This window comes from Bos javanicus, chromosome 14, assembly GCF_032452875.1.
Source record: "Bos javanicus breed banteng chromosome 14, ARS-OSU_banteng_1.0, whole genome shotgun sequence".
In the NCBI taxonomy this organism is placed as follows: Eukaryota; Metazoa; Chordata; class Mammalia; order Artiodactyla; family Bovidae; genus Bos; species Bos javanicus.
Window position 1 is genome coordinate 43,935,266 of NC_083881.1, and position 14,005 is coordinate 43,949,270.

Consider the following 14,005-nt stretch of genomic DNA (forward strand, 5'->3'; position numbering starts at 1 on the left):
AACCCCAGCGACTGTAACCCACCAGGGTCCTTCGTCCATGGGATTTTCCAGGCAAGAATACTGGAGTGGGTTGCCATTTCCTTCTCCAGGAAGTCTTCCCGACCCAGGGATTGAACCCAGGTCTCCCGCATTGTAGGCAGACGCTTTACCATCTGAGCCAGATAAATATCATTTTGCTGTGGAAATAGAAAAATGTAAGCTCCTTTAATGAGAAGCAGAACCAAAATTAGTAATATGTCTCCCTTTAAGAACAGAAGTGACTTTAAAGAGAAATTAGGAGGCAGATCATTTACAGCTGTATTAATAATAATAAATAAATCCCAGTTTTGTATTATTAATTGGGTTAAAGAATTCAAGTAAGATTAAATGTAAAGATATTCTAACTCCATCCTGTATTATTCCTTTCCGTAGTGTTTCCTAATTCAATATAGGGGCTATCAAGTTGTTTTACTCCACAGTTTGACTCTATTCCTTTGGAATAGAAATTTGTGCTGTGTGTGTTTGTATACATACACTCATACACATGTATTAATGTATTAGTCAGGGTTCTTCTACAGTTCAAAATCTGTAGGGAAGACTGGCAGCCTAGAAATTTCAGCAAGAATTGACACTGAAGTCTCGTCTCCAGTCTGGAGACAGAATTTCTTCCTTTTTGGAGGATGTTATTCTTTTTCCCTTAAGGCCTTAAACTGATTGGATGAGAGAGTAATATAGAGAGAATAATCTATATTAATTAATTAGTCTTCACATTGTAGAGACTAATCTATTTTACTCAAAGTTTACTCATGTAAATGTTAATAACATAAAAAATATCTGCATAGAAGCATCCAGATTGGTGTCTGACCAAACTACTGGGTACCGCAGTTGAAGCTGTAGACACATAAAATTAACCATTTATATTCATAAAACCTATCTTTGAAACTTCTAGAAAGTCATAAAATATGGCTAGAATTAGAGCTAGTGATAATTCACTAGCTTTTGTCACTCATTTTAATTGCAATTGAGCTCTGAGTTTTTCTTCTGCCCCCCTCACCCCAACTTTGCATTAAACTTCTGTTCAGACAATATAAACTCTTAGTGCAACCTCTTTGCTGTTACAATGGCTCATACTTTGTTAATAACAAATTTGATTTAAATAAATAATTTATGACAGTTGTAAATTTTTAAAAAATGAAGTCTAGTTGATTTACAAAGTTGTGTTAGTTTCAAGTGTATAGCACAGTGGTTAGTCATATATGTGTGTGTGTGTGTGTGTGTGTGTGTATATATTCTTTTTCAGAGACAGTTGTAACTGAAAACAGCCTGTGGATAGTCATTTATTGTCCACATTGCTCTCTTTAGGGGTTTAAGTCAACTTAGCCTGAACCCACTTTTCAAGTAAAAAGTCCTTCTTACTCTTATTTTAAATTGCCAGTCTAATTGCCTCACTTCTCCATTTGCCTCCACTTTTGTGTCCAGGTGTTTAGTTATGGCCCCAGCTGTGCAGAAAGATAAATTTGGACTAGACAAAGGCAATGAGATAGCCCTCTTGGTGATTGTCATCTATTAATTTTGAGATCTTTTCCCTTAGCATGTTATTTCTTTAATGAGATAAGTGATTTCTATATGAATGCATGGAGGTGATTTTGTATAACAAAGACTCTGAAGATACTGTGGTTCTGCATGGCCCAAAGAAAGAGAGAAGAGAATGTCTGTGTGAGTCCCGGGCAGCTCCCTGGGTTTGGACTTTGGCTTGTCTGAACTGCTATGCAGGAGAGTCAATCTAGAGGACAATGGAGGTAGGGATGACTGGTACCAAAATCTTGCAAAACTGTTCAAATGACAGCGAGTCCACAGATGCCTTTGGCCACCGTTTAAGGTGAATGACTTCCCTGGTGGCTCAGAGGTTAAAGTGTCTGCCTGCAATGCTGGAGACCCGGGTCTGATCCCTGGGTCAGAAACATCCCCTGGAAAAGGCAATGGCACCCCACTCCAGTATTCTTGCCTGGAGAATCCCATGGATGGAGGAGCCTGGTATGCTACAGTCCACAGGGTTGCAAAGAGTCGGACACGACTGAGAGATTTCACTTTAAGGTGAATGATGGTTCTAGGTGGGATGCTATGGCAGAAACTCATCTGATAAAGGAACAAGGAGGCTTTGTTGGAAGGTAGCACAGAATTGAAAACCGTCTATGAGGCTGAGGGGGCTTCCCAGGTGGCACTAGTGGTAAAGAATTCACCTGCCAGTGCAGGAGACTGAAGAGACACTGGGTTAGAAAGATGCCCTGGAGGGGGGCATAGCAACCCACTCCAGTATTCTTACCTGGAGAATCCCATGGACAGAGAAGCCCGGCAGGCTACAGTCCATGGAGTCACAAAGAGTCGGACACGACTAAAGCAGCTTGGCACACAGCATGTATGAGGCTGAGAGCAGCTTCAGGCACTCGGGGCTGGGTTATCCCTTGTTATCTTCTCAGGCTTTGCTGTAAGGTAAGTGGGGCCTGATGCTGACTGAGCTGAGGTCAGGTGAGTGTCACTCATAATCAAAGAGGGAGCAGGCTTTCTCACCTGCCTCAGCAGAAAAATCTCTGTCGAGGACTTCACTTGGCCCCGGGACTTCACTTGGCCCCGGTTGTGTTCCACGCCCATCCCTGGACCAGTCACTAAGACAGGAAGAGGGTCCTGTGACACTCAAGCTGGGGTCACGTGTGTACATTCTTGAGGAAGGGGGTTCGGGTTTGTTTCTAGGGAAAGTGGAGACAAAGTGGGCTGGGCAGATAGAAACAAAAGCTATTGGGGTTAACCAAGAATTAATTTACTTATTCATGGATTTTAATAGCTCTGTTGGAAGCCCCTTCTGTGAGAAAGATCTCCTGCTCGTCTGTAAAGGGGTTTTCAGCGTTTTGTTGTGTGCTTCCCAAGGTAGCCATTTTCTTCCATGGAGGGTTTTCATGTTCCATCTCATATTTATTTATTTTCTTTGGGGAACTCTTGCTATGATAACAAGATGTTTTATTTTGTATACATTGAAGTTCTATTTGGTGATGGTATTGCATTTATCTTATATGTGATATAATAGTTATTTTAACAGTTTTGTAAGTAGATACTCTTGTACTTTACTTAACCAACCCTGTTGGACACCTATATTATTTTTACTTTTTCCTCTTATAAATGTGGCAGGATGGAGTTATCTTTCACCTTCAAACCCATCTTTCCTTTCTCTCATCATCTTTTGTGAGAGAAGATATTTTGCAGACAGAGTAGAGAGAGATTCTGTTGAATAATACTTCAGAATTTTGCTAGGGGAGGTGGTCAATGTGAGGAAGAAAAAGATTTGTTTTTCCAGTAAATGTTCTACTCTAAAGAATATTAAAGTCCATAACTTCTCCCAAGAAGCATGATGAGAACCTCCTGCAACCCCTCAGGTTGGAGAAACTAAGGACTTTGTGGAAAATGCAAGAAGGAGCAAGTATGATGAGGGGAAAAAAAGGAAATTAAAAAAAATTTTTTTAGCTTTTTATTTTATATTGGAGTACAGCTGATTAACAGTGTTGTGATAGTTTCAGGTGGACAGCAAATGGACTCAGCCACATATATGCACATATCCATTCTTCCCCAAACTCCCTTCTCATCCAGGTTGCCACATAACATTGAGCAGAGTTCTCTGTGCTATAAAGTAGGTACTTGATGGCTATCCATTTTAAGTATAGCAAAGGTGTAAATGTTGATCCCAAACTCCCTAACATCCCTTTACCCCTTCCTTCCTAAAAAGGGGAAAATGTCTAAAAAGATAAAGAAGTGGGAAGAACATAGAAAAAAGAGGGTCCTGAAAACTTATCCATGGAAAAATCTGGAGGGATAGTAAGGGTTATATAAGTTATAAACAATAGAAATCAACTATGGATAACTTGAGCATTGGAGAGGTATGGATAAGTCACGGGATTTAAAAATAAATTCATGAACTAGACTCAGAGAGGGCACTTATGAGAGCAGCTCTACCCTGGGCTATACAGTAGGTTCTCTTTGGTTACCAAGTTTGTATACAGTAATGTGCAAAGTAGTGTCATTTCCCCTGGAGAAGGAAATCACAACCCACTTCAGTATTCTTGCCTGGGAAATCCTATGGACCAAGGAGCCTGGTGGACTACAGTCCATGGGGTTGCAAAGAGTCGGACATGACTGAACGACTGAGCACATACACATATGTGAAAAAACTGTACATTTAAAGAGAAAAAGCATGGAACCAAGGAGAAATGTACAATAACTTAGTTTATGTCTTAAAACTGTGAATGCAATCAAATACTTTTATACAAGAGTGATAATGTATTTGATAGCTATAGGTGGAAAGATTCTACCTTTTCAAGATAGTGAAGATAGTACAAGATATTATAAATATGACAGTTTTAAAAAGAAAAATAACCTTACTATATGTAAGAAAAAGAATACATGATCTCTTTGAAATAAAAATATGTATTCAGTGGTTTTACTCTATAATTGAAGCTGTTTAAAACAATAACCATTAAATTGAAGAAGAAGAAAAAAAAAAAAAAAGAGCAGCTCCAGAGACCTAGGGAGCAGGAACCCACGAACAGTCTTCTGGGATAGACTCAAGGATAAATTAACTTCAGTTGCTGGCTTACCTGGGTTTGGTCCAAGGATTCTTGGAAAGTCACACCGAGTCTCGGCACAGTGGTGGGAGGGTATTTCTCAAAGCAAACTCAAAGTGTTGGTACCAGAAGGAAGGGGCATGGATGTTGTCCAGGCAAAAACAACAGTCGAGGAAAAACAAACCCTGAGCAGGGTGCTCGTGCCTCACTTCTCCTTTGATTTTGCCTATAAAAGCACAGATCACTCTCCCAGAAAGACATTCCTTTACTTCCTACTTCTATGCCTAAAATTGTTTCAATTGGCAATTTGGGCCTTTCTTGCCCTTGAGCCCTAATGGAAAATTGCTGATGGGACCCCCTCTGTCAATGCCCACATGCCTTGGGGAGACAGATTCAGAGATGGTTATATATATATATTATATATATAATATATATATATTTTTAGTGAAGTATAGTTGATTTACAATATTGTGTTAATTTATGCTGTATAGCAAAGTGATTCAGTTATACATACATATATATATATGTTCTTTTTTAAAAAATATTCTTTTCCATTATGGTTTATCATAGGATATTGAGTATAGTTCTCTGTGCTATACAGTAGGAAACTTGTTTATGGGATGGTTCTGTAGCTGAGCATAAGAAGGCATTGAGGAAGCCCTGGACAAGTCTCCCCATGGCAGATCCCAGATGGCCTCAGACTTTCCAAGCTCGTAGAGGTGGGAGGAGGTGCAGGTAGGCCTAACAGCCTGGTTTCTGATCTCCAAGGCCAGCATTTTTACTTTGATGTGCCTAGTTGTGATGGGTAATTTTATGTGTCAATTTGACTTGGCCTTGGGATATCCAGATAACTGATTAAATATTACTCTTGGTGCCTATGAGAATGTTTAGGCTCCCCAGGTGGTGGTAGGGGTAAAGAACCGGCCTGCCAATGCAGGAGACAAAAGAGACATGGGATCCGTCTCTGGGTTGGGAAGATCCCCTGGGAGAGGACATGGAAACCCACACCAGTATGTTTGCTTGGAGAATCCCATGGACAGGAGCCTAGTGAGCTACAGTGCATAGGGTTACAAAGAGTCGGACATAACTGAAGCGACCTAGCATGCATGCACGTGAGGGTATTTCCAAGAGAAATACATGAGTTGGTGGACTAAGTAAAGCAGATGGCTCTCCCCAGTGTGTGGGGGCATCATCTAATCTCCTGGGGGCCTGAAGAGAATGAAAAGGCAGGGGAAGTTTGAATTTGTCTCTCTGCTTGACTGCTGAGCTGGAACATTGATCTGGGACCTCCTGGTTCTCAGGCCTTCAGACCTGGACTGGAATCTACACCACTGGTTCTGGCTGTAAGGCTTTCCAACCACACCGTCAGCTTTCTTGGGTCTCCAGGAAGACGGTGTGGGACTTCTTAGCCTCTGCAATATTATGAGCCAATATCTCATAATAAATAAAAAATATAATCTCCCACTGATTCTATTTCTCTTGAATACTCTGATAAGTACACTAGTCGTTACAACTTCAGACAGAAGGTTGTGCTCCATGGATGTGTTTTTGCAGAATTTGAGAATCTCTGTGATAAGTAAAAGAATAACTAAATCAAATAGTTGGAAGGAAAAATATTATTGATGGTAAGGGGGAAAGAATGGGACAGAAACATTTCAAGGGAAATCTTAGATTTAGAATGTGGCTATTGATGGGACATAGGAGTTGGTGATGGACAGGGAGGCCTGGCGTGCTGCAGTTCATGGGGTCGCAAAGAGTCGGACATGACTGAGTGACTGATCTGATCCTATCTGATCTGAAGGCAAGATGCTGCAGGCAAAAAAATGAAGCTCTTTATAACTTAAAAAAATGTTTATTTTAAAAAATTATTTATTTCTTTATAATTTTAGCTGTGCTGTGTCTTCGTTGCTACATGTAAGCAGGGGCCACTCCCTGGTTGTGGTGCGTGGGTTTCTCATTGCGGTGGCTTCTCTTGTTGCAGAGTACAGGCTCTAGACATTCGGGTTTCAGTAGTTGCAGCACGCAGGCACTAGAGCAAGGGCTGTTGCCCCTTGGCATGTGGGATATTCTTGGATCAGGGATGGAACCGGTGTCCCTTGCATTGCAAGGCAGATTCTTAACCACTGGACTACCAGCGAAGCCCGATGGACCTCTTTAATCCAGAGGCAGATTGATATAAGCACAAGATAGAAATGAGTGTCCACAAATCTAAAAATAAATGATACAAATGAACTTATAAAGCAGTAAGAAACTCACAGACTTAGAGAAAGAATTTATGGCTGCCAGGGGGATGAGATAGTTAGGGAGCTTGGGAAGGTCATATACACACTGCTATATTCAAAATGGATAAACAAGGACCTGTTGTATAGCATGAGGAACTCTGCTCAATGTTATATGCCAGCTTGGATGGGAGGCAGGTTTGGGGGAGAGTGGATACTTGTATATGTATGGCTGAGTCTTTTTGCTGTTCATCTGCAACTACCACAACATTGTTAATCAGCTATACCCCAATACAAAATAAAAAGTTTAAAGTTTGAAAAAAAAAATCAGTGTTCACAGAGAAAGTTCACTTTTTGATACATATTTTGTCCCCCCAAAATCCATAAAACACTCTATTGTAGTTCAGAAACAAAGAGTAGGGGGTAACTATAAACACAGATCCTAATAGAAGTGAGGACCAAGAATCAGGCAAAGGCAGGCTCAGGCTAAGTGTCTGCATACTCCAGATTCAGGTCATTTCAGGGTGAAACAGCGGGGAAAGACAGATGAATGGGATGTTGTCTAGAAAACAAAGGGGAGAGATTTAAAGGACTATAGCCTGTTGGTTTAGAATCTACATAAAAGACAATTAGATGATGTGGCTATCAGACACAGCCAGAAACTACAGTTGCACCTGTTCTTTAGTTTTACAAACTTGTTTAAAAATGGTATACTGAAAGAGTACAATAATAAAAAAAATTAGCGCTCTCTGTTACAATTCCTTAAATTAAATTTAAACTCTGAAGTTCTCAAGTTCTGAAAACTAAGGTTAAAATTTTGTTTTCAGTTTTCATAGAAAGAGAAAAGCACACAGGTGATTTGGAACAGCTGAAGGGGTGTACTAGCCTAACCGTGCAGCCACAGAGACCACATAAGAGCCAGGACTACAAAGGATTAGAAAACTTTAGATGTGGATGGTATGTAAAAATCACAGAATCTACTCTGAACTGACCTAAAGTTTTTTTTTTTTTTTTTTAAACTTTACTTATTATCCATTTGGCTGTGCTGGGTCTTAGCTGCAGCATGTGGGATCTATCTAGTTCCCTGCCCAGGGATTGAACCTGAGCCCCCTGCACTGGGAGTGCAGAGTCTTAGCCACAGAACTACCAGGGAAGTCCTATTTTAAAAAATTTTTTTCCCATTTAGTATGGTAATTTTTTCTGCTGCAGAATTAAAAAAAATTTTTTATTGCAGCATACTTGATTTATAATTTGTGTTAGTTTCAGGTGGATAGCAAAGTCATTCAGTTATACATCTATATATTGTTTTTCAGATTCTTTGATAGGTCATTACAAGATATTGAGTATAGCTCTCTGTCCTTTTTGGTTGCCTATTCTATACAGTGCTGTGTACATGTTAATCCCAAACTCCTAACTTATCCCTTCCCTGTCTTTCCCTTTCGGTAGCCATAAGCTTCTTTTCTGTGTCTGCTGATTACAGGCAGCTTTTTGGTTCTCCTTTCACATACACTCTAGTGCCCAGGACTTAGGAAATAGTCATTCTGGATACTTCTTAACGTTTTCTCTTCCTGATCCTTAATTTTGGCATACAGGAGATGTTTCCATTATCCCAGAGTAGTGTCCTATGATAGGATGGGAATGGAACAAGTGCCTAATAGGATGAGCAAAAAAGAGTGAGGGTAACTTGCTTGCCACGTCTTGATCTTTCCCCACTTGCCTTCTTTTATGATTCTACTTCTTGAGTCTTTGTTTAGAGTTCAGTGGAAAACTCCCAAGTGAGAAGAAGAATTCTTTCCCATCCAGAACTTTTTCCCATCCAGAAATAGTAAACCACTTTCTATCTGTGTTATTAATACAACTTCGGCATCCCCCATCACACAAGCTCCCTACCCATGCCTCCAAGGATTCTTCTTTGCACCTGGAAATTGTTACTTGCCTGAGCCTTGAAGTGTTCTTCTCCCTAACATGACCTTGTTTGTGAGTACTCTAGTATAAGATATGTCCATATATTAAAATATATAAAGTATATGAAAGTGAAGTCGCTCAGTCGTGTCCGACTCTTTGTGACCCCATGGACTGTAGCCTAACAGGCTCCTCCTTTCTTGGGATTTTCCAGGCAAGAATACTGGAGTGGGTTGCCATTTCCGTCTCCAGCAGATCTTCCCAACCCAGGGACTGAACCCGGGTCTCCTGCATTGTAGGCAGATGCTTTACGATATGAGCCACCAGAGAAGTCCATAAAGTATATAACGCAAGTATAATTAATTTGCGCACAATATATTGAGTGAGATCATGAAAATAACACATTTCCTGGCATTCTACTAAGATTCCATACTTGCATCATCAGGATGACCATGTTGTTGATGATGACAGTAGTTATGATCTAAAAGCCAGAATCTCCAGTCAGCCTTGTCATTGTCCCACTTTCATTTCCCTTACTGGTGACCCTGACCTCATCTTGTACTTCTGATGCTTGTTGTTTGGGTGAAAGCAAATGAGGTTTTCCCATTTTCTTGGAACCTCAGGGATCCGGCTGAGTTCCAGCCTTTCTAGGTCTTCCTCTGGATTGTATCCTCATCCAGGGAAATGGCTTGGACAAAATCATCCCAGGATTGATGATTTGGAGCAGCACAAATTGAGAGGTAGAAAAGCCTCTCTGATTTATCCCAGAAGAGTGGTTATATTCTCTCTTCATACATCGTAACACTACTTACCTCTTTTTTACTGATGGTTCATTAGCATCCACATGGAACCCCAAAATACACAAACATCACTATAGCCAAAGCCACCACATATCTTGCCTTGTTGTTCTTAAGAGCTCTTATCTCTGCTTATTTTTTTCTATGTGTCATTTATGGGTTGTCTGTCCTCCCAGAATAATATAAGCTTTGTTTTATTTATCATCATATTGCTGGCACTAAAACTATATCTGGTACAAAATCTACTACTCAACCCAAATTTGTTGAATAAATTAGTGAAGAAACCCCACATTAGTTCATTAATTAATTAATGAGATTCATGCCACAGTCTGTGATTACCTCCTTGCTTATTTATCTGGTATCTTGTTTATTGCCTAGGTAAGTGAGAAATAAAGCTTTGTGGCGAGGGGGTGGGGGGGGTTGTTAAGCCACTGATTTTTAGAGTTTTTCTTTTTAGGACTTACTGTAACTTTAACCAAGATTATCCCGACTAACACATATATAAAGCCAGAGCTTGAAATTTGTTCTTTGGCCATGGAATTGAACAAATTTAATTGATATAAACTAGGATTTAGGCCTATGGTTTTTACCTAATGGTTTTATTTTCTTTTTTGTTATTAGAATACTCATCCTGCACTCCTGGCCTAAAAGCAAAAGATATAAACCCTGAAAATGTTCTGAATATAAATTAGATTTCTTCAGATATTTGCTGAGCTTGAAATGAAATATTTCAGTTTAGTATGCTATCTAGATTGTTTCTATTGTAAATTTGAATTTCACCTAACCCATAGTTGTTTATAATTTCTAAATGGGAACAATTAATTCCCTTAGAGCTGGAGTAAGAAACAAATATTTGTGCTCTTGATGGGGGGGATCTTATTTTTAGGCTGACAGATGCAGTGATGGTAAATTTGAGGAAGAGAGAGTGCTGGAGTGAAGTATTTGTTTCAGATTTTCCCAAGCTTTCTAGGCTCATGGTTATAGTCAGCTCAGTTATTTATTCTTAGGCCAAAAATGTATAAGGTTTTAGATTACCAAGTAGTTAGATCCAAAGTAATTTACTGACTGTAATTTGTATGTGTTAGTCGCTCAGTCGTGTCCGATTCTTTGTGACCCCACAGACTGTAGCTCGATGGGCTCCTCTGTCCATGGGATTCTCCAGGCAAGAGTACTGGAGTGGGTTGCCGTCTCCTTCTCCAGGGGATCTTCCCTACTCAGGGATCGAATCCGGGTCTCCTGCCTTGCAGGCAGATTCTTTACCTTGTATGGCACCCTACAAGTGTTCTTGTGTTTTCCTCAAAAGATTAAAATGTCCTGCGGGATTCATCTGATTCACTGTGGTGACCCTGGGTTCCTCAGCACAAACAGTTTGGGAATTCTAGATCTCTGACTTGAGATCTAGAATTTGATCTAGATCTCAAACTTGAGATCAAATTCTACATCTCTGAACTTGAGATCTAGGTGGAAGGATTTGAGGAGCACTATATTTGGAGAAGGAAATGGCAACCCACTCTAGTATTTTTGCCTGGAGAAGCCCAGGGACAGAGGAGCCTAGTGGGCTGCTGTCTATGGGGTCGCACAGAGTCGGACATGACTGAAGTGACTTAGCAGTAGCATATTTGGAGAAGATCTTTTGGGAAGTTCCTAGCTCTGCGTGAGCTTCTGTTTTGTTTTGAGAAGTCTATATTTTATTTATTTAAGTAATTTTTTAAAGCTTTAATTCACTCAAAATTCTTCAGTTTGTGGTGGCTCAGATGGTAAAGAATCTGCCTGCAATGCAGGAGACCCCGGTTCGATCCCTGAGTTGGGAAGATCCCCTGAGAAGGGAACGGCTACCCACTCTATAATCTTGCTTGGAGAATGCCATGGACAAAGGAGCCTGGTGAGCTACAGTTCATGGGGTTGAAACGAGTCAGACACAACTGAGAGACTAACGCACACACACGCACACACACACACACACACACACACACACCAGGGTGGAGTAGGGTGGGGGCTGGGAGTCTGGGGGACAGGCAGTCGTGGGGACAGGGTTGGGGCGAGGCTGAGGCTGCCCTATTCCCACCCCTCACCGCCCCCCGTCATTCTTCTGCTCGCTCATCTCCACGTCAGCCAGCTATTTTCCTGCAGCCACTGCGGCCTGGGCCTTTTGCTCTCCTCCTCGGCCAGCCTCTCAGACACGCTGGCATAGAGCTTCGTCTCCCCTCCAGCTGCCTGTGGATCTGCTGCAGACACATGGCCAGCTGAACCTTGGCTGACTTGTTGCTGGGTAGAGCTGCAGGCCCTTCTGCAAGTCAGCCCGTGTGTTCGTCACCAGGTGGGCCTCTCCCTGGTGGACAAGGCCCTTCTCATTGTTGCTGTCCACTTCCTGGGCCTTGTTACTGTTTTCAGTGGCAGCTGAGAAGACTTGCAGCTTCAGATGACACACAGCCAAGCTGAGGTGGGAGGCCGGATGAAGGGCCTGCACCTTCCTGTGCGTCCTCATCAGAGAAGCTCCACTTTTATTCCAGCCAGGACACAATCTTCTTTTTTTTAAAAAAAAAAATTTAGTTATTTATTATGGCTGTGCTGCGTCTTCCCTGCTGTGTGCAGGCTTCCTCTAGTTGCAGGGAATGGGGGCCACTCTCTAGTTGCGGGGCACAGGCTTCTCACTGCAGTGGCCTCTCCTTGTGGCAGAGCATAGGCTCTGGGGTGCTCGGGCTTTGGCATTTGGGGTGCACGGGCTAAGCTGCCCCATGGTATATGGGATCTTCCGGCACCAGGGATTAAACCAGTGCCTGCGTTGCAAGGCAGGTTCTCAACCACAACCACCAGAGAAGCCCCAGGACACAGTCTTCTTGCACTGCAGCGCAGCTTGCTTGTACTTGCCTTCCTTGAAGAGCACAGTGCCTCGCTCCTTCACTACGGTGCTCTGCTCCAGGGTCTCAGAACTCATCGCCCCGGACTTGTTGGCCCTCTCAAAAATTCTTGTGCTATATTTCGTACATCAGCTCAGCATTTGGTGGGATCTGGAACTTCTCCTTCCCAGCATTGCTGAAAGCATACAGGTGTTAAGATACACAATGGAATGTTCTCTTTTATCCACACACTGAATGGCTTTCTCCAGCCCACAGGGCAAGATGCATGCTTTCTCCCTCACCAGCTTCAAAGCTGAGCTCTCGTGGGTCAAAGATCTGGTCCTCGAAGTATCCTTCCAGTGCAACTTCCAGGGTGGCGCTGTCGCTGGCTTGGCATAGCCCTCCCCATCGCCTCCGTATTCTCCTGATGATCCCCTGTCTTCTTCGTCTGTCAGGTCCTCTTCCTTGAACTCCAACAACTCCACCTCAAACACAAGTGTGGCTTTGGGAGGGATCCTGGGAGGGCTGCCCACTGAGCCCTAGGCATGCTCTGGCTTGCAGGTGATGTGGCACACTTCGCCTGCCTTCATGGTTGCTACAGCAACATCCCAAGCCTTGATGACCTTCCCTCTCCCCAGGTCAAAGGAGACCCTGTCCTTGCGGTCCAGGCTGGAGTGGAACTTGGTGCCATCAAGCAGCCAGCCCCTGTAGTGGACAGAGACTCGGTCCCCGATCATTGGCATTTCCATGCCAGGGCCTTCTTGCTTGATGAACTCAAGCATACCCTCATCCTGCTTAGGGCTGAGGTCCACTCCCTCAAGGGGCTGCAGTGCCAACTGCTCCCTGCTCTTGGCCGCCTTCATCTCCTTGGTGGCCATCACACTGTTTCTCAGGCAGCGGTCACCAGTGGCTGGCTGGGGCTTGTGCCTTATTTATTTATTTTTAAAAATATTTATTTATTTTTTTGGCTGCTCCAGGTTTTAGTTGCAGATGTGCGATCTTCCACTGCAGCATGCAGGATCTTTAGTTGGTCATGTGAACTGAAAGAGTTTGAAACCAAGGATCAAACCAGGGTCCTCTGCTTTGGGAGTACAGCATCTTAAGCACTGGACCACCAGGTAAGTCCTTACATTTCATCTTATTTATTTTAAAAAGTTTTCATTTTACATTGGAGGATAGTTGATTAACAATGAAAAAGTGTTATTTTTAGGTGTACAGCAAAGTGATTCAGTTACACAGATACATGTATTTATTCTTTTTCAAGTTCTCTTCCCTTTCAGTTTATTACAAAATATTGAGCAGAGTTCCCTGTACTATATGAGCTTATTATTATTATTTTTTTTTTGTAGAGAAATCTGAGTATCTATGGACAACGTATCCAAGGGGAGTAACTTGAGCTTCCAGTGAAATTTGGAGCATTGTTGCCATCGCTCTGAATATTCACATTTCACTGAAAGAAGTCACCAGCATAGATGACACCAGGTGAGGTCAGCAGACAAAAGACTAAAGTGGGTGAGCTCGTTGCTGGTGCTTTCAGCCTTTGTTCTCTTGGCTTCCAGAGTCCATGCTCTTGTGGATTTCCTGTGACCTGCTCTGGATAATCCTTCCCACCTTCTTTGATCAACTAACCCTTGCTATGGAGCTTTTAATTGTTGACATTCTTC

At 42.2% G+C, this 14,005-nt stretch overlaps 1 pseudogene; it reads right to left on the reverse strand.

Annotated features, from left to right (window-relative positions):
- Positions 1-11,572: 11,572 nt before the first annotated feature.
- On the reverse strand, positions 11,573-13,428 carry LOC133260179 (peptidyl-prolyl cis-trans isomerase FKBP4-like; annotated as a pseudogene).
- Between the last annotated feature and the right edge of the window lie 577 nt (positions 13,429-14,005).